This window comes from Bubalus kerabau, chromosome 19 (genome assembly GCF_029407905.1).
Source record: "Bubalus kerabau isolate K-KA32 ecotype Philippines breed swamp buffalo chromosome 19, PCC_UOA_SB_1v2, whole genome shotgun sequence".
In the NCBI taxonomy this organism is placed as follows: Eukaryota; Metazoa; Chordata; class Mammalia; order Artiodactyla; family Bovidae; genus Bubalus; species Bubalus kerabau.
Genome location: NC_073642.1, coordinates 69,334,867 through 69,356,293, shown reverse-complemented (window position 1 = coordinate 69,356,293; position 21,427 = coordinate 69,334,867).

Genomic DNA, 21,427 nt, shown 5'->3' with positions numbered 1-21,427 from the left:
CCTCAGCTGCAGACACACAGCCTGGCCCGGTCCAGAGGGTGACCACAGCTGACATGGGCGAATGCAGGCGTTCCCACCTCAGACCCCTCCTCCCAGGAGGTCTCCCCAGGCGGGGAGAGGAGGCTGCACAGAGCCGCACGCAGTAGGCACAGTAGAGGCATATGTGGGTACAGCGAATGCCGACAAGGCCAGGGCCACACTTCTCTGCCCAGTGGGGATAAGCCACCGCCCCTTCTCGGATGAGTCCAGCCCTTCCCCTGCCCTGGGGTCGGGGATCTACCTCCACCCCAGCCCATCAGGCAGGGTGAGCCCAGCCCTTCCCCCGCCCGGGGTCAGGGATCTACCTCCACCCCAGCCCATCAGGCAGGACACCTCAGCCTCAGCCGTAGCACCTGCCCGCAGGCTAGCAAAGCCCCATTAGCAAAACATGGGCCTCGGTCTCACTCTGAACGAGGCACCTGCCCACTCCCCCGCCAAGAAGCCCCCTGGGCATCCCTGGGGCCCTCGCAGCCACAACCACCAACAGCCCCTGCCCCGCTCATTAGGACTCTCTCCCCTCCAGCCAGCAAGGTGGCCATGTGAGTGACCTGCCCAGCAGAAGCCCACGGAAGGCCCGCCTCGGGCTTCTGGGCCCCTGCCTGCCGAGCCGCCCACAGACCTGCGGCATGCACACAGGCGTCCTGCACCCAGGGAAGCCGAGTGGAACAAATGAGATTGGAATTTTATGCTTCTTTTATTGCGTGGCTCTGCAGATAGCTTTTTTAATTAGCTTCTAACTCATCACCTTTGGCAACACTAAACAAGTCACCAGCCCCCCGACCCGCCATCCCAGCCCGGTGGGCCGAGCACGTCCCCCTCGATGGCTTGGCCGGGATGCCGGGCCATAGATGCATGGTCAGATGCATGGTCACGGAAGCAGAGGCCCCGTGCGGGACACTGGCGACTGGTCCTCAAGGCAAGCATGCCTGCCTTCCTGTCATCCCGGCTGCCTAGGTTCCTGCCCAGGACCTCCATGGGCGCGCTGGGCCCCCGGGGGATGTCTCCCAACCTCCCTAGGCCCAGTGGGAGCCCTCTTGCTGGCGCTGCCCTCATCACCGTGGTCTCGGGGGGCAGTAGACCGCCCGGCCCTCCAGCCTCAGTGCAGGCCTGTTCCCCCCGCCCAGAGGCCTCCGCTGTCCTCCCCAGACCCCCATCCTTGCTGCATTCGGAAAGATCTGGGGCTGGACACCCCTCCCTCCTTGCTCACCAGGGCACCAGGTGGGCACAGGGTCCAAGCCACCTGGGCACCCCCCTGCCAGTACCAGGCGGGCTCCCCAGCCCAGTGACCACCCATGCACGGAGAGAGCCCAGGTTCCGTTCTCCAGCCCCGCACTTTCCCCGGGAAAGCGCAGCGCTGGCCTTCCTGGAGAGGAGCTGGGAACCGAGAGCCGCAGAGCCATGTGCGCTTAACGACCCCTGTCAAGGACTCCTGCCCAGATTCAATTACCATCCGGGGTTTACAAGCCCAGGCGCTCCACAGAACAATGTGACCTGTGCCAGCTGTCTGCGGGCTCCCCGCCCACCCCCGTCTCCCCTGTGAATGGGGAGGGGGCGCTGGGGAGGGCCCGACGCCAAGGTTACCTCCAGCACCTTTTCCGCCTTTTCCGGGGCTCAGGAAGTGCAGGTGCGCGGCCGACACTCAGCTGCAGAACCGGCACAAAGACGGATCAGGGGTTTCTGGAAGTCCTCGAAGGGCACTGAACTGAGAATGAGCGTGTTCCCAGCCAGGGCCCCAGACCTGCTCTGCGCGCAGACCCGGGCCGCCGGGCCAGCCTGGACACCGGCTGCAGTGGGAGACCTATGCCCACCACCCCTGGTGTGCAACAGGGCATCTGGGAGGCTTGCACCTCACCCACACTCATGGTGCCCCTGCTCACAGCCAGCCCCGCCGTCCTGGGGCTGCGGGCCTTGGCACACACACGCCCCTGTGGCCGTAGCTGACTATCCCTGAGAGGACCCACAACCCATGAGATGGCAGGAAGAGTCGCATCCCCACTCCGGCCCAGACTGGAAGGTGGATGGGGGTTTGCGTGGTGCTGGCGGAGCTGATCTGAGTGCAAGCCAGCCCCCCAGAGGGCAGACAGACAGATTCATGGAAGCTGAGCAAGCCAGGGGCCCGCCCCAAGCTGTCCCCGAGGCCCCAGTCGAGTCCTGTCCGGGATCAGGGCTCCCAGGAAGCGGCCCGGTGCCTGGCCTCCCTCCCAGAGGTGCCCCACAGGGCGCGGCCTGGGTCACGGACACGCAGGCCCACCAAGCCCGGCCTGGGCGTCGGGCTCTCGTTCCGGTCACTGTGGACGCTGGCAGGCTCCTCCCTACCCCTCAGCAGAGTGGAGGATGGCTGCCCTGCCAGCTCCTTCCCGCAGGAGCCCCGCAGGGACCCCAGGGCCTTGACCACAGGCACAGGAGGACCGGCGAGGCGTCCCAAGTCCCGGGGACATCTGTCTGCTGACCCTCTGGACATGTGACCAGGGAGAACCTGGAACAGGGGCTGCCCCCAGCCTCTGTGCCCGGCGGGGTCTGAGACAGAGGACTGGGCCCCCACCCAGCCTCGTAGTTCAGCCTCAGGGCCTCTGTGAGGGGGGCCAGGACAGGCCCCCTCCATGCCCAGAAACTCACACTGACCTCTTCCTCCCGAGAAAGCCCACCAGCGGCAGCGGCTCCAAAGCAGGCCCGGGGGCGGGATACTGCACCCACACACACCCTGCCTGGGGCGACCCGGACCACCACCCTTTCAGAGCCCCCGGGAGGCAGCGTTGGGTGGGACAGGAATCCTATCTGAATGCGAGGGTCCCAGAGGGGCAACCATGTCGAGGGGGGCACGGGGGGGCTTTGAGTCTCTTCTCCAGGAACCACAGGCAGGTGCCCAGGGCCGGCCAACCTCTGCTCCCCCGCGGGCATCATGGCACCAGGCCTGGCCCAGACACTGGACCCTTGCCTGCAGAGGAGGGACGGTGTCCTCAGGCCTGAGCCCCCGGCCAGGGCCCCCACCCTCAGGCCTATGTTCTGCCCAGTTCTGGGGGGACAGGGGGCCCCACACAGCACAGACTGCACCGTGGCCCCCGCAGCCCCGAGCCCACCCGCACCCTCAGAACGGCTTCTTCTCACCCCAAGAGGCTCCCGCAGACCCCCAACCTGCAGGCAGCCCTCCCACCCAGACTCCCTTGGGCCCTCCCGGGACCCTTTGTTTTGAGAACCCACACCACTTTCCACATCCTCCTTGCACTGTGACCCCCGCACTGGAACGAGACAGGAGTCTCCTCCGCCGTTCCCTGAGGACACCTGGCACCGGGATCATCTCCTGGAATGTCACAGGTGCACAGTAAATATTTGTGAGATGCCGGAGCTGAGCGCCTGGCGCATGCCAGACACAGCGCGAGCCCCGGGAGAGGAGTGTCTGGTGGAAGCAGTCCCGGCAGCCTGAGAGGTGGCTGCAGGTACCACCTCTGTTCTCCAGGTAGCGAACTGAGGCTCAGAGAGGGTAAGCAGCTTGTGAAGGTCACACAGCAGAGACCCCGGGCCAGAGATCTGCCTCGACTTTGACTCCCACGCTGCGTGCCGTCTACACCTAACCCTCAGTAGCAGAGAGACGTGGATAATGTTCCCACCTTACAGATGAGGAAGCAAGGGGTCAGAGCCCTCTGCAGCAGCCCAGGGCCACACGCCTCCTGTCAACGGGGGCCCGGAGGCCCCCTCAACTGAAGCCGCCTAGCTCCGTGTTCTCCACCCCCACCATTTCTTCATCCTAGAAGGAGGCCCTGCTACGGTTTGGATATTTTCCTGAAGGCTGCCTGCCGTCTACACCCCTCCCCCCCAAGTGACTTTTAAGAAATATCACCTAATTAACGGATCGCTGGCTTTCAGCACTGCCAAATTCCCTCCCGTGGCGTCTGGCCACTGCCTGGGTGCTCTCATATGCTGGCCGGCCCTGCCAGGAGGAGCTGGCGCCTGCTCCCCACTTGGCAGGGCCACTGGGCTCCTGGCTCCACGCCCCTGCCCCCACGCTGCTGTGATTCTGAGCACCACTCCTGCCCTGCCCCACTGTAGACCCCAGTCCCAGCCTGTGTAGACACGACCCTTCCCGAGACTGCACCGCCAATCTCAAGGCCAGGAATACTCATTTCTCATCTCTCTATCTCTCTGTCTCTCTCTCCAACAAACCAAGCACCCTCATTCTCCTAATTATTGGAGAACAGATTTTCCCCCAAATAATTAGGCAACTTAAATCATACACTCTTCCTCTGAGAACTATATTTAATCCTGATTTGAATGTAATTTACACATCTCAGCTCCCTTAAGCGGTTCTGGAAGCCAAAACATGGATCAAATATTTTTTAAATGTCAAATGCTGCTTAATTGTGGATTGCACTGAATTTATTTGTACAGATACGTGTTTGATCTCCTGCTTCCTTCTCCTCCCAGAGTAACTGTCCTTAATCTACATGATTCTCCAATTGCTCTCGTAGCTGGAGGATCAAAATAGTATGCGTGAAGCCCTCAAAATTTGTAAAGTCTTTTAAAAGATGCATATTCAAATTGGAACAGAAAACTAGTAACTTAAGATTTTAGAGGAATTCATTAATGCTAAAAGGATGTGGGCACGAAGAATGCCTGGGGTCCCAGAAGCACCGCCCACGTCTATTCCTGGGCCAAGCACCTCTCTGCCCAGGGGTCTGTCCACGGCAGGGGTCTTCTCTGGCTTCTGCTTGCGTCTCCTTTCTCCCCTGGCTTCAAATATGTCAGATACGTGCAGGGCCAGGGAGCAGGGTGGAGAGGAGAAGCCCCGTGGCGCTTGTCAACCTGGAGGTCAGTGGTGAGGTCCAAGAGTGGGGTAAGGACTCGGTGTGTATCAGTCAGCTCATGCTAGACCATGCCGCAGTAATAAACGTCCCCGGGCCCACAGGCTCGCGCACGGGCACGCCCACGGGCTCACGCACAGAGCTGGATCTCTCACTCGCGTCACGTGCAGGTGATGAGCCAGGTAAGCGCTGCACGCTTTCTTTCTGGAGGGACACAGGCTGAGGATGCAGACCTTCTCAGGTCATTCTCAGGGCCAAAGAAGAGAGACTGGAGAACTGCACAGTGCCCCTAAAGTTTCTCTCGGATGTAGCACGCCCCCTCTGCTACGTCTGTCTGGAAAAGTCTGATATGATTGAAGAGGGGGACACAACCCTCTTCGGAGGAGAGGAGTAGGCGTCGATGATACAGGACAGCCACCCGCCCCGGTGGCCACAACGTTTGCCTTCCTCTCCACTCGCATGACACTGGAAATGGCCCCAGAGTCCTACTCAAGGTGGCGTAAGGTTCCCAGTCCAAGAAGCCTCTCGTTTTCCATCACCCTCTGGACTACATCTGAAAATGCATCCTGCAACCCGCCCACAGGAGGTCAGAGGCCCAGAGGCTCGCACCTCCGCAGGCGCCGTGAATCTAAGCTGGCCAAACAGCCTCCGCCGCATTTTGCCGGCTCTGTGGCTCTTTGATTCCAGGCCACTTGGCCAGTTGCCCAGGCCACGGTGTTTCTGGGGATGTGCCCCCTCTCCAGACTTGCTAATGGTCACCTCGATCTTATTGGGCTCCCTCAGGAGAGTGGGGACCTCAATCTCTCTTCCTACAAATTTCCACCCTCAAAAAAGATCTACTGGGCTGTCTCATTGTTGTTCAGTCACTCAGTCGTGTCTGACTCAGTGACCCCCTCGGACTGCAGCACATCAGGCTTCCCTGTCCTTCGCCATCTCCCAGAGTTTGCTCAAACTCATGTCCATTGACTCAGTGATACCACCCAACCATCTCATCCTCTGTTGTCCCCTTCTCCACCTGCCTTCTATCTTTCCCAGCATCAGGGTCTTTTCCAGTGAGTCAGCTCTTTGCATCAGGTGGCCAAAGTATTGGAGTTTCAGCTTCAGCATCAGTCCTTCCAAGGAATATTCAGGATTGATTTCCTTTAGGATTGACTGGTTTCATCTTGCAGTCCAAGTGACTCTCAAGAGTCTTCTCCGGCACCACAGTTAGAAAGCATCAATTCTCTGGTGCTTAGCCTTCTTTATGTTCCAAGGCTCACATCCATACATGACTACTAGAAAAACTGTAGCTTTGATTATACGGATCTTTGTCAGTAAAGTAATGTTTCTGCTTTTTAATATGCTTTCTAGGTTGGTCACAGCTTTTCTTCCAAGGAGCAAGCGTTTTTTAATTTCATGGCTGCAGTCACCATCCACAGAGATTTTGGAGCCCAAGAAAATAAAGTCTGTCACTTTCCATTGTTTCCCCATCACTTCGTGGCAAATAGATGGGGAAACAATGGCTGTCCCCTTAGCCTGCCCCATGATTGTATTAACAACTGAAGCCCTGGTGGCCATCCTGTTCGTCTGGTCTTTGCCACCAGGCTAAGTCTGACTGGCCTTTGTTAAGTGAAACATCTCTAGTTTATATTGTGTTAGCCAGAGGGAAGAAGCACAGGCAGACGTCCGAGACACTGCAGGTTCAGTCCCAGACATCCCAATAAAGCAAATGCCACAGTAAACCGAGTCCCATGAATTTTTTGGTTTCCCTGTGCCTATAAATTTATGCTTATGCTACACTGTGTTCTATTAAGTGTGAGATAGCATTCTTTCTAAAAAGCAATGTATGTGCCTTAATTTAAAATATTTTATTGCTAAAAGATGCTAACCACTGTCTGAGCCTTCGGTGAATCGTAGTATTAATAGAAACATCAAAGATCACTGAGCATGGTAATAAATAGGAAAACATGGAAGGGCATTTGGAACGCTGCAGGAATTTAAAACTGAGATGCGGGGACACAAAGTGAGCAAATGCTAAGGAAAAAGCGGCACAGACAGACTTGAGCAACGCGGTGTGGCCAAAAACCCCCAATCTGCAGAAAACGCAGCAGCTGCGGAGAGCAGCAAAGTGAGGTGGGCCCGTCCTTTCCACACTGCTTGCAAACTGGCTTCCACCTGCCTGCCCTCTCCTCCTTCCTGCCACCTGAGGACCCGCAGCCCTTGCAGCTGATCAAGGCCCTGTGATCTCACTTGATCCCCAAACCTCTGGGCCTACGTCCACAGCCTCCACCTCTGCTTTCCGGGGCCTCGTGGAACCAGTCTGGGCAAGGTTTCACACAGCCCCACCAGCCCCAGAGCCAACGCCATAGCTTTGGGGTTTGTGGGCGCAGCACCCGAATCAAGGTGCCAGTCTGTGCCAGCTGGGATAACAGTGACCTCAGACCCTTACGGCTCCGAGAAGGTTATTTCTCACCCAAGCTACCTGCCGACTGCCTTTTCCATACCTGAGGGTTCAGGCTGCAGAGATGGCCGGGACACTCAGAAGGAGACGACACTGACCCTCTGTGGGGGGCAGGGGGCGGAGACTGCTGGGAGGAGTAACTCAGCTCTACAGGCAGACTCCTCCCTGCGCACTGTTCCGCACAGGTTTGCAAATAGGACCTGGCCCACCACTAAGAGAGGGATTTGCTGGTAGCTGGGACGGAGCAGCGGCCGAGTGAGTGGAACTTCCCCATAACTTCTACAGTCTCAGCCTTGGAAGAGCCTTCCCTGCCTCCCAAACCCCAGAGCATCAAAGAGCCGAGGTGAGCAGAGCCCGGCAGGATGGTGAGGGGAAACGGCAAGCGCAGGTTCACCTCTGAGACTTGAGCAGCCCTCTTCTGGTAACTGATGGACAAGCAGTCAGGAAGCCAGGGAGGATACAGTTCAACATGAAGACCATCAGTTGACTTTCTCCAAGGACATGTCTGGAACATTCCACGCAACAGTAGACTGCACATCCTCCTCACATCCATCTGGGCCAGAAGACACCGTAACAGATTTAAAAGAATAGAAATTAAGAGTTTTGGATTAACATACACACACCATTCATTATTCATAAAATGGGCTTCCCAGGTGGCTCAGCGGTAAAGAATCGGCCTGCATTGCAGAAGACGTGGGTTTGATCCTTGGGTTGGGAAGATCTCCGAAGAAGGGAATGGGAACCCACTCCAGTATTCGTGCCTGGGAAATCCCCTGGACAGAGGAGCCTGGCAGGCTACACAGTCCGTGGGGTCGAAAAGAGTCAGACACAACTTAGCAACTAAACAACAGCCATATGTGAAATAGATAACCAGCAAGGACCTACTGTATAGCACAGGGAATTCTATTCAATACTTTAAAAATAACCCATAAGGGAAAGGGGGGCTCCCCAGATGGTGCATTGGCAAAGAATCCACTGCCAATACAGGAGACACAAGACACCTGGGCATAATCCCTGGGCTGGGAAGAGTCCCTGGAAATGGCAGCCCACTCCAGTATTCTTGCCTGGCAAATCCCATGAACAGAGGAGCTTGACACTACGGTCCAGGGGGTCGCAAGGAGTCAGACACATCTGAGCATCTGAGGACACAGGTCTATGTGTGACCAAATTCCTGTGTTACACACCTGAAACTGTCACGATATCTTAAATCAACTCTTAGGTCAAAAAGAATAGGAATCATACAAATGATATTCTCAGACCACAATAGAGTTAAATTAAAAATAATAATAGAACAGAGAAGCTGGAAAATCCCCAAATATTTGAAAGTTAAACAACACATGCCTAATTAACACAGGACCTAAGAAGCAGTGTGGGGAGAGATTTTTTAAAATATTTTGGACTGAATGAAAATAAAAATAAAAATTCTCAAAACTTGCAGGACACAGTGAAGGCAGCGCTCAGAGGGAACTCTGTGGCAGTAACCGCATGTGTCGGAAAAGGAGAAATCTAAAATAAACGTGTGCTTTCGTGTTAGGAAGCTGGAGACAGAAGAGCAATTTAAGACCAAAGCAAGTAGAGGAAGTCACAAAAATGAGAGCAGAAATCAGCGACACTGAAAATGAGAAAGCGATAGGGAAATCACCGAAACCAAAAGCTTGATCTTCGGAAAGATCATTGATTAATCTCTAGCCAGGCTAACCAAAAATAAAAGATGACAAATTGCTGATACCAGAAATGAAAATGGTGACATAGCCACTGGTCGGTGACATTAAATGAATCATAAAAGAATAGTGTAAAAACCCGACGCTCACAAATTTGAAAGTGTAATGAGATGGGCCAATTACTTAAAAGAAACAAACCGCCAAAACTCACACAAGGATAAAAAGGTCAACTGAACAAACCTGTGTCTATTATAGGAATTGGAAAAAGAATCACTAAAAACCCAGATGACATCACTGGTAAATTCCACCAAACATTTAAGACCTGAAAGATACTAGTTCTCAACACTTTCTTATGGACAATAGAAGTAGAGCGAACACTTCCTAATTTGCTCTGTAAGGCTAGCATTACCCTGATACTAAAACAAAGACATTAAAAGGAAACTACAAACCAATGACTCTTATGAATGCAGATGCAAAATTCATTGACAAAATACCATTAAATCGAATCCAACAATATATAAAAATAATTATATGCTATGGTCAGGCATATTTCTACATTCAAAAATCAATCTCTTTATACATATGTATATAAATAAATCTACCCACCCATCTGTCTGCTTCACTATCTCCTGGAACTGATGATTGAGTTTAACAAGGTCACCAGATACAAGGTTAATATATGAAAGTCAATTGCTTTCCTATAAATCAGCAATGAACAACTGGAATTTGTTTTCTTGTTTTGTTTTTTTTTTAAGATTTTTAAAAATGTGGATCATTCTTAAAGTCTTTATTGAATTTGTTACAATATTTTTTTGGCCCCAAGGAATGTGGGACACGGGCTTCCCAGGTGGCACAGTGATAAAGAATCCGCCTGCCCGTGCAGGAGACTCAGCTTCAACTCCTGGGTCAGGAAGATGCCCTGGAGAAGGAAACAGCAACCCACTCCAGCATTCTTGCCTGGAGAATCCCATGGACAGAGGAGCCTGGCAGGCTACAGTCCACAGGGACGCAAAAGAGACACTTAGCGACTAAGCACGCACAAATGTGGGGTCTCAGCTCCGCGACCCAGGGGTCAAACCCCGGCCCCCTGCTCTGGAAGCTGAAGCCTTAACCTCTGGACTGCCAGGGAAGTCCCTGGAATTTGAAATTTAGAAAACAATGCCAGTTACAAGAGAGTCCCCCATCCCAGATTTAAATACTTTGGCATAAACCTAACAAAGTATGTACAGGATCTATAAGCTAAAAACTACAAAACTCTGAAGAAAGAGATCAAAGAAGCTGTAAGTAAATGGAGAGATATTATTCCATGATCATGGATAGGAAGACTTGAGTTATTGATAAAATATGACTTCTTCCAAATATACTCTATCCAGTCAATGGATTCCAATCAAAATCCCAGCAAACCATTTAGTAGCTGTCGAAAAATGGATTCTGAAAAGTTTATACAGAAAGTCAGAAGTCCCAGGATATCCAGCACATTCTACAGCACCAAGCTGGAGGACTCACAATGTCTGATTTCCAAGCTTCTTATCAGGCTGCAGAAACCCAGAGAGTGGTATTGGTAAAAGGATGGACAAAAAAAAATCACTGGAACATCTTAGAAAGCCTGATAGTGGACCTGTGCAAATACTGTCAACTCGTCTCTGACAAAGAAGCAAAGGCAGGGCCTCCTCCGCGGCCCAGCGGTTAGGACTTCATCTTCTAACGCAGGGGGTGAGGGTTCAAGCCCTGGCCACAAGCGAAGGTCTCACATGCCTCAAGGTCGAAAAATGAAAACAAAAAAACAGAAGCATTACTGTAACGAATTCAATAAAGACTTTACAAGTGGTCCACGTTAGAAAAAAAAAAAATTCTTTAAAAATGGAAAGGCAATTCAACGGAGAAACATGTTGCAGACCATTTTCAACAAATGGTCTGCAACAATTGGACATCATATTCTAAATTTTAAAAAGTGAATCAAAACACAGATCAAGGACACTTTTCGCAAAAAATACCTCAAATCTACTTATATGTAAACCTCAAAACTATAAAGCTTCTAGGAGAAAAAAAACTCAGGACCTGTGTGATATTGGGTTTGACGAGCAATTTTTTGTTACAACACCAAAAGCACAATCTATGAAAGAAAAATTGCTGTTAGACTTTTTCAAATGAAAAACAAAAGACACTGTTAAGAGAATGAAAAGACAAGCCACAGGCAGGGAAAAAACCTTTGCAAAACACATGTCAGATAAAGGACTTCAAAATACACAAAGATCTCTTAAGACTCAACAGGAAACAAAAACAGCTGATTTTAAAATAAGGAAAAGTTCTGGGACTTCTCTGGCGATTCAGTGGTCCATCCCTGGTTGGGGAACTAGGATCTCACATGTCCCATGGCATAACCAAAACCAAAAATAAATAAATAAAATAATCAAAATAAAATAAAGGTCAGAACAGACACCTCAGTAAAAAAATTTATAAATATAATCAAATGGTAAATACACATATGAAAAGATACTAATGCCATTTATCATTAGGGAAATGCAAATTAAAACAGGGAAAAACAACTGCATGCCTACAAGAATGGCCAAATGCCCCTAAGTCGATAACACCGATTGCTTTCAAGAACGTGGAGCAATCTTCGTCCCTCACTGGTGGGAACGCAGATTGGTACTGACTGTGGGAGACAGTCTGGCAGGTTCCCTCAATGCTAAACATAGTCCCACCATATGAACCAGCAGTTGAATTGCTAGGCGTTTACCCAACTGACTTGAAAACTTATGTCCACACAATGCCCGCATGCAAATGTTTATAGCAGCTTTACTCAGAAGTGCCAAAAACCAGAGGCAATCAAGACGTCCTCCCATAGGTGACGAATAAACAAATCCTGGTACATCCATACAGTGGAGTATTATTCAGGGATAAACATTAATGAGCTGTCAAGCCACAGAAAGACATGGATGAACCTCAAATGCATATGGCTAGGGGAGAGGAGCCAATCTGAAAAGACTTGGTGCTACAGGATTCCAACTCCATGATGTTCCAGAAATGGCAAAACCAGAGACAGGACACAGGTCCGTGGTTGCCAGGGGTCGCAGGGCAGAGGGCAGAGGGTGCCCAGGTGAAGCGCAAGGATTTTTAGGGCAATGAAAGAATTCTGCATGAGGCCAGAAGGACAGATACAAGACCCTGTGCGTTCGCCGCAACAAGCAGCTTTATGCAAATGCATGGTCTTAACGTATGCAAATACTAAAAACGTATTTAGGAGGCTAGGGGTTCCTGAGAAGATGTGCAGACTGGAACAAAAGAACCCTACTCTAATAAAAATTGTCTGAAACAGCCTCACTGAAGGAGCTAGGGACAGTGCTGATCTCAGTGATTTCAGAAAGGAGAGGAGTCTGTGAGGTTACAGACAAGGAGAGCTGCTCGAAACACCGTGCCCTGGTCAATTCCCCACTCTGTCTCCCTGGAAGGACAGCTGGACGACTCGGATACCGCTGTATGTCCACCCTGGAAATGAACGGTGAGGTCCATGGCAGGGCCGGGCTCGGCTACTGGCGTGGGAGGTCACAGTCGACCATGAGGAGGAGGCTGGGATGAGCACGTGGTGATGAATTTGAGGTGGAGACACTGCAGGAACTCAGCTTAGCTTAGCAGAGACGCAGCTGGAGGATGGGTGGTTTTGTGTGTCCACCCGACTGGCCACGGGTGCCCAGGTTAAGCAGTGTCTGGGTGTGTGTAAGGGGGTTTCTGGTGAGCTCAGCAGTGAAACAGGTGGTCTCAGTAACAGGGGTGCCCCCCCCAATGCGGGTGGGGCTCCCAGGGTGGGTGGCCTCCCCAGGGTGGGCCTCTCCAGGGTAGGAGGGGCTCCCCAGGGTGGGTGCCCCTCCACTGTGAGTGGATTTCCCCAGAGCGGGTGCCCCCCCAGGGCAGGTGGGCCTCCCCAGGGCAGGTGCCCCCCCAGGGTGGGTGGGCCTCCCCAGGGCAGGTGCCCCCCCACAGGGTGGGTGGGCTTCCCCAGGGCGGGTGCCCCCCCAGGGTGGGTGGGCTTCCCCAGGGTGGGTGCCTCCCTGGGGCGGGTGGGGCTCATCCATCCACTGAGGGTGTGGATAGAACAGAAGGTGGAGGAAGGTGGGATTTGCCCTTCTGCACCTGCCTTGGCGTTAAGCTGGTGTCATCCCATCTCCTGTCCCCGGGTCCTCAGGCCTCTGGACTTGGGGTGACTCACACCACCTGCTTCCTGGGTCCCCGGTCTGTGACAGCAGTTCGTGGGACTTCTCAGCCTCCATCATCACAGGAGCCAAGTCCCCATAGAAAACCTCCCTGGGGGCGCACATGCCCCTCGCCCGTGTCTCTGGAGAGCCTTATCACCAGCACATAGAAACAGAGACGTGCGTCGTGTATGTGATGTGAGTGTGTGGACACCGGTTAGTGGGCTTCCCTGGTGGCTCAGTGGGAAAGAATCCGCCTGCCAATGCGAGAGACACGGGTTTGATCCCTGGGTCAGGACGATCCCCTGGAGAAGGAAATGGCAACACACTCTGGTATTCTTGCCTGGAGGATCCCGTGGACAGAGGAGCCTGGCGGGCTACAGTCCACGGTCACAAGAGTCGGACACGACTCAGCAGCTAAACCCCCACACCAGTTAGCACGCACATGTTCCCTGGCCGTGTCAGCCGAGAGGGCTGAGAAGCAGCAACACCCCGGCAGCAAGCAGCCCCCAACCAGGGCCCAGATATCGGTTTCTAACAGTATTCTCCAGCAATACCAGGGCTCCCTGGAGAAATGACTGATCCTAGGGCTGGAGCAGAGAAAATTCAGAGAACCTGCAGCTTCCTGTCATACCAGAAAGTCAGAAAGGGTCAGCAAGCCACAAGCATGTCCCAGACACAGGATCCACCTGAAGGGCTCCCAGTGGCCAAGACTGGAACAGTTTGAGCAATGAAACAAGCAGCTCGGGATTCTGATCCAAAGCATAAAATAAGCATCCAGGGGTCTGTACTGATATAAGAAAGGGAAACAAGTAACTAAATGGGGAGAAGAGATAAATTTCCCTGCAGAATTCCCAATAATTTATGCAGATGCTCTGCTCTCACGGGGGCGGAGGCGGACTTCCCAGTCCCCAGCTCTGAGCTGCAGGGTGACCTCGTCCCAAAAAGGACAGTGTGGGAAACTGGGGGTGTGGGGGAGGAGCCAGATTACAGCAGAGAAATCCAACTCACCGTGCCTCAGCCAGAGTCTAGACCAGCGTCGGCTGAGAGACACTACGCCCAGAGTGTGTGCCTCTGAAATCGTGTGATGCAGCTGGGCTTATCTCCGCGTCGTCCGCCTGGACCCCGGTGTAATCGTGAGAAAAACGCAGACAAATTCCGGTTGAGGGACGACATACCAAACACCTGACCAGTTCACCTCAAAACTGTCAGGATCGTCGGAAACAAGGGAACCCTGAGGAACTGACCCAACCGAGAGCCGCCTGAGGAAGGGGGATGACTTGGCGGCCTGGAACAGAAAAAGGAAACCAGGTAGCAACTAGGGAAGCCTGGATGATGCACAGACGCTGCTTATTAGTCAGGTCTACTTGATAATAATGCAGGACACCAGGTCACTCACTGCATGAGACACACTGTCCTAATGCGAGAGGTTGATAAGAGGGGAACTTGGGGTATATGAGAACTCCGGACTAGCATCACGATTTTTCTGTAAATCTAAACCTGTTCTAAAAGAATTAAGTTTACTTTTTTACTTCTTAAAAGAGGCATGCATTTCATTGCATGTAAATTATGCCTCAGTAAAGCTGGTTTTAAAGTTTAAAACAGGATGGACTTAGAGATTGTCATACTGAGTGAAGTCAGGCGCAAAAAGATAAATAGCATATGATATCGCTTCTACGTGGAATCTAAAAAAGGAGTACACATAAATTTATTTACAGAGAAGTATAGTCATGGACATAGAAAGCAAACTCATGGTTACCAGGGCGTGGGGCGGAGGACAGATAAGTCGGGAGATTGGGGTTGACATATAGACACTACTGTATATAAAAATGGAGGAGGAAATGGCAACCCAGCCCAGCATTCTTGCGTGGAAGATCCCATGTTCAGAGCCTGGCCTGGAGGGCTACAGTCCATGGGGTCACCAAGAATCGGACATGACAGAGCAACTAAACACAAACAAGCATATAAAATAGATAAACTAACAAGACCCCAACATACAGCACAGGGAACTCTACTGAGTACTCTGTAATAGCCTATATGGGAAAAGAATCTAAAAACGAGTGGGTGTGTGCGTGCGTGTGTGTGTTTGTGTGTGTGTGCGCGTGTGTGTGTTTGTGTGTGTGTACGCATGTGTGTGTTTGCATGTGCATGTGTGTGTGTGCGTGTGTTTAGTCACTCAGTCCATGGGGTCGCAAAGAGGTGGACACGACTGAGCGATCTCACTCACTCACTGTATACATATGACTTATTTCACTGTGTATCTGAAACAACACAACATTGAAAATCAACTATCCCCCAATAAACATTTTTTTTCAAGTTTAAAACAAGATGTGGTCCCTGCTCTTGGGAGCTTTAGTTTCATGAAGGAGGAAGGTAGTAATGTAGAAAAGCATGCATTTGAGTCACAGGCTGTCTTCTCCCCTCTGAGTTAAACCCACAGGACCCAGCAGGGAGCCTGAGGCAGGCAGATCACTGGCCTGGCCAAGAGGAGACAGTGCAGAGCTCTGGGCTGGCCACGCTGGCCCCAACCTCGGTGCCCACAGAATCACAGACATGGCAGAACAGCACAGGGGTGCCTCGTAAGGCATTCTCTTTTCTTGGAGAAAGACGGAAATCCCCCAGCGCTGAGATGGACGTGCCCAGCGCTCGGCCGTGGCTGGAGACTGTGGCAAGGCGATCACCATTCCCACATTAACCAGGTTTCCAGGAGACCAGCACACGGCCCGGCGGGCCTGAGGCCGCCCTGACAAGAAGCCCACCGCCCACCGCCCAGCCCCACCCCCACCTCCAAAACACACTCTGCATTAAGTGTAATGGGTCTTCGGGAATTTATTTTGCCAATTTTAGAGCCCACCATAAAGAAGAAATACGAGAGAATTTTATGGGGTGTACTGTATATCTTTAATACTCGTATTTTTTCTCGAAATGCTGAGAATATCAATTACGCTTATGGCTTTATGAGGAGCTGCTCCAGCCCCCTGGTTGGCAGAGCAAGTTTTAGCAGAAAATAAGCAACAGCAGGCATGGGGTCACCGGGTGCCCAGCAGGCGCTGAGGTCCCGGGCTGTGTTTGAGGGTCCGGCAGATTCAGATAAACCAAGGGCTGTTGTTCGGGGGACTTTCTGCATGGGTGTGTGTGCATGGGGGTGTGTGCGTGGGGATGCCCCTCCCTCGAGTCTTCTTTGTTTGAGGAGAGGATGGTCTTGGGGGAAAGGAGCCCCCAGCCCCCTGCCCAGGGCAGAGGGAGGCTCTGCTCCGGGGGCCAGCCCCACGCCCTGTTCCCCTGGCCACAGCCCAGCCCCCCCCCGGTCCCCACCTCCGCACCCCCGTGGACCGCCGCTCTGAGCCCAGGGTTCTCTGTGGGCTCTGCCCCCCACAACTGGCCTGGAGGGGCCGGGACATCAGAGCTGGGGAGACCTCTGTCAGCAGGCGGCTGGCCCGGGGGTCCAGGCTGCAGGGGGCTGCCCTGGAGGTGCAGGGGCTGGGGGCTGAGCAGGCTGGGCTCCAGTCCTGGCCCCTCAGCCACTGAACAAGGGCTCATCCTACAGAGGGCACAGAGCCCCAGGGGCGACCGGGCGCCCCAGATGGAGACACACGGCACACACGTGCACACACGCACTACACGTTTGCCCTGGTGGGTCTCTGTTCCTCGTGACTGAGAGCCTTAGAAAGGAGCCCCCTCCCCACCCTGGGCCCTGATCCCCTCGGGGTGGGGAGCCCCGGGCCCTGCCCACAGGCGGTGGTACCCCCCACCCAGTAGCTGTGAGGTGGTGTCCACTCCCGCCTCTGCTTAGAGTTATTTACAGCTCCGATGCGCATGTTTGTTTAAAACCTGCTCCGGGATCCATCCAGCCTGCCCCTTCCTCAGCCATTATCGGCCATCGCAAAAGTGCCGAAGAGAGAGTCATAACCGGCAGATTTATGAGGCAGCAAGAACACAGAACGAGCCAACGAGAGAAAATGAAACCCTTTACCTGTGTGGTGATTTATGAGCTGGGCGGGCAGGCGCTGCCCCTGAGCACCCTGACCTCCGCCCTCAGACTCTGCCCTCCCGCCCCTGCCCACTGTGGGGGGCCTCGGGGCTCTGACCGCTGCTGTGTGATCCTGGGCGCACCCCTGCCCTCTCTGGGCCTGTGCCAGAGGGTAGTGGACAGATGGGCCCGAGGGAAGGCGCTAGTCCAGACGGGGTTCCCCCGGCCCCTCCCCGCACCCACCCCCGCCTGGCCGGGCCCGTGGCCCCTGGGCACAGGGCAGCCCGCTGCTGGGCGGGGCTGGACCCCATACCCTGATGGCCCAGTGCCCCAGCCTCCCTTTACGAGGGGCCCCCTTCTCTCCCACTGGCCCCTGTAGAGGGGGATGAGCGGCGGGAGTCCGGGCGGCTGACCGGCCTCTCCCGAGACACAGAGGAAGGGGCTGCTCAGAACCCTTCAGGCCTCGGCTGGAAAGCCCCCAGGGAGAGAGGAGGCCAACAAGAAGGGCCGGTGCTCTCGAGAGTCCTGGGCCAGAAGACGCTGCCGTCCACAAGAAGGCCTCTGAGCCGCAGCGGCTGCGGCCCCGCCATCAGGGGTCCCGGCGGAAGGAAGGGGGCTCGCAAGACCGAGCCCTTGGCCTGGCGGGGAAAGCACTCTGAACAGGGAGGGCCCAGGCAGCCTCCTCGACAGGTAGGGCCGGCAGCGGGCCTCACCCCCCGGACCCGCTCTGAGACAGAGCCCACCCCAGGGTGGGCAGGGGCCCGCGGCCGTCTGCAGGCCATCTGTCCAGCCAAGGCAGGCTCACAGCCGGTGGGTGGCTCCCACGGCCCCCGAGGACACCCCAACCCTTTCTTTCACCCGGTCAGGACAGGTCGGGGGGGTCACAGCCCCCCAGGGTCAGGGCTCAGGCCCACGCAGGAGGGTCCCTCCCAGAGATGGGGTCTCACCAGGCCCCCCCACCCTCCCGCGTTGGGGCCAAGTCCCTCAGGGGCCCTGTCCCTCTGGCCAGCTTTGCTCTCCGTCCCCTGTGGGGTGGACAAGCCAGGATCCCTCTGCCCACTTCCCCCTCACACCACCGAGTCCAGAAACCCCACACTCACTCCTCCAGGCCTCCCTGAGACTGAACCCCAAACAGAAACAAGAAACAGGGATCTCAGAAGTGGTGGTCCTGCCAGGAAAACAGGATCCAAGCCATGGGCTCTCCTCACAGCCAGAGAAACCCCTTGGCTTTCAATGCCCCGTGCTTGTGGCCTGAACAAGGGGTTCCCTCTCCGACAGGGTCACGTCCAGCTCTGCCTCCCAGACACCCTCCCCAACCCCACCGGGCTCACAGACCTACACAGAGACACACTCAGGGAATTCCCCAGGGGATTCCGCGAGGCCGTGGGACCCGGCCACCTCCTCTTGGGGACCCCAGGTCCTGGGCTGTAGGAGGATCTCGGCGCCCACACCCAGGTCAGGAGCCCCGTGCAGTCCGTGCACAGGGGCTGAGCAGTGGGGACCCGGCATACGCCCATCCGGGGCGTGCAGCCCCCGCACCCCCACACCCCACCCACGTGGGGCCCCCCGGACACAGGAAGGAGCCACCATCCAGTCCTCCCGCGGCCGGAGAAGGAGCTGGAGAAACTGCGTGACCCCAACCCGAGAAACACCTGCCCCTTCCTGTCCCCAGACAGCGTCCACCATCAGCTCCCCATGGTCATCGAGAAATGGCGCCCACCCTGACAATCACCCCCAGTTGGCCCTGTGCACACACACTCACAGTGGTGTTCACACAAACACGCCAGGCCGGGCCTGGACCCTGTATCCATCTCCTGCTCCAGAGGAGGTGAGGCACTGTGGACTCCGGAGTAGGAGGCGGTGAGCGGGTCTCGGGACGAGCCACGGAGGCCCTGGCCCCTCCTTCCCCCATGCCACCAGAAAGCCAGATGTTCGACACCTGGGTAGGCCCACGGGCTCCCGGAAGTCCCGGCTCCTGGTCCATTCTCCTACCCTGAGTCCTCACCTCCGCAGGGCTTGCACCTGTCAGATCCAGGACAGCGCTGGGCCCCTGGACGTGTCACCTCCATCTCAGGGGACGCCAAAAAGTTCCTTGCAACAGAGGTTGCCGCCAAGAGGTGCTCTGTGCTCTGTTTTGTGTGGTTTCCGCTTCTTTCAAAAAGAAGAACATGGGGAAACACAGTCTGTACAGCTTCCTGGGGGCTTAGAAATGAGCGGGGCTCTTTTGGAGAAAATACGAGTTTGATTTTTCAATTAAAGCCCAGTCTAGGCTGTGCCTGAGCCTCCAAAAGACTGTCTGCTTGCAAAGAGCTTGCCGGCCCCATCGCCACCCCACTCCCGCCCCAGCATCACGCACGGCACTGCGAAATGTCATCCTTGAGCTCCGGGCTGCCGTGGAGGTGCTGAGAGAGCTGGCCCCACCCTGTCTCTGAGTCTAGCTGTGCCGCCTCCACCTCCGGGAAGCCCCCTGGGCTGCTCTGCACTCAGCTCAGCTCAGCGGCTCAGAGCCCTGGTTGGGCCCGCCTCCGCGCCAGCCGGGGGCCCTGGGGCCCTCGCTTTGCCACCAGCACCCAGGCTTACTCGCCACGGCGCTGTCATCCCCACCAGGCTCAGGGTCCCAGGCTCCGGGACAGGATGAGGAGGCAGAGCAAAGAGGTGCCAGACACCTGCAGGCACCCCTCTGGCTGTGACACCCAACTCCAGCTTCAGCACCCCCTGCGGGGTCCTAGGACCCCAAGACCCACCTGCCCAGAGCCCCCTCCCCTCTGCCCGTTGGCCAGGGCTGCCGGGCGCCCTAATCATGAATCCGTTTTAAAGCTTCCCTGCTCCCGCTGTGGGCTCGCCACCCCAGGGCCAAGGAGGCAGAGAGAGCCAGCCCTGCACCCCAGACCGCACCCATGCCCCCAACAGCCTAGTGATGCTGGCCAGATTGGAAACAAGAAGCCAAATGGGGAGGGGTAGACAGGACAAGGTGGGGGGCTCTGGGAGGAGCCGAGGACAGCACTCTGGCCAAGATGGAGACTCTAAAGGGGCGTAGCGCAGAGAGGCCCACGGTGATGTCACCCAAGGGCGGGCGCTCGTGCGGGCTGGGGTACTGGGGACGGTTTGCAGAGGGTGCCAGTCCCAGCATCCTTAGCTAGTTGCACAATCCCACAGGGCTACATGGACCCCCCACCCGCCGGAAGGTTTCAGCTTGTCCTGCCCTCACGCGCTCATACCACAGCAGAGCACTGCCCCCTCCCTGGCCCGAGGGTCCTGGGCAGCACTGGCTGCTTCCCCGGGCACTGGCCGCCCCCCAGGACTCCAGGGCTGGGGCTCCTGGTCCACCTGACCTACCGGTCCACCTGACCTCCCGGTCCACCTGGCCTCCGCCCGCGGGCGAGGCCCTCCCCCACCCAGGATCCGTTTCCTCGGGCAGACAGACCAGGACATCTGAGGGCACCTGTAGCTCAGAGTCCCCGAGGTGCTGACCGGCTCAAGGTCCCCGGCCCACCAGGCTCCCCGCCAGGGGGCCTCCGGCTGTAACGCCGCGGCCACCCGCGCTGGGCCCTCTCCTTCCGCCTCACTCTTGTTTTCGTCCCGCCGTAGCTGAAAAATCAGTGCAGGGCAGGGTTTCTGTGCAAACCACAACTACAATTATTTCCAACCACACAAGGAATGAGCCGGGAGGCGCGGCGGCTGCTCCACGGTGGCCGCTCGGGTCCGGGGTGGGCGAGCCCCCGCAGACGCCAGTGCCGGGGGCCGGCCTCAGGGACCCCTCGGCCGACAGTCCGCTCGTTGGTTCTCATCGTGTCTGCCCCCCTTGCCCCCGCCCCCCGCCCCGTGGCTTTGCCCAATCATGTGGTGCCAAGCTCATAAATACCGGAGCTTAATGAACGGCGTGGAGGTTAATTAATTGTAGGCATAGTCCACACGGCCCCGCCGTACCTGTCATGAAATACATCTTCCGTTGGAACTTATTACATTTTTATCAACTCAGCTTCACGAGTCCCGACACGTACCTGGGCCATGGACCGTCCTCTGCAATCAGGTCCATTTGGCTTTTATGGGTTTGCTCAATTTCACCCGAGGGGCAGATGGGACAAAGCAAGGAAAGCCCACCAGTGCTACCAGGCGTGGGAGGAGTGAAGGCCAGGCGCCAGCCCGAGTGGACGCCACCAGCCCCCGCCTGCCCAGCCACGCACGAGCCTCCACTACCCACCCAGCACTGTCCCTGCCTCTGGCACCCGCCCCCCGGCCTGGGGGACAGCATCACCCCCAGGGCTGGCTGTGCCCCTACCTTCAGGCTGGCTCCCAGCCTCACTGTCCCCACGCAGGGGCCGTGAGACTAA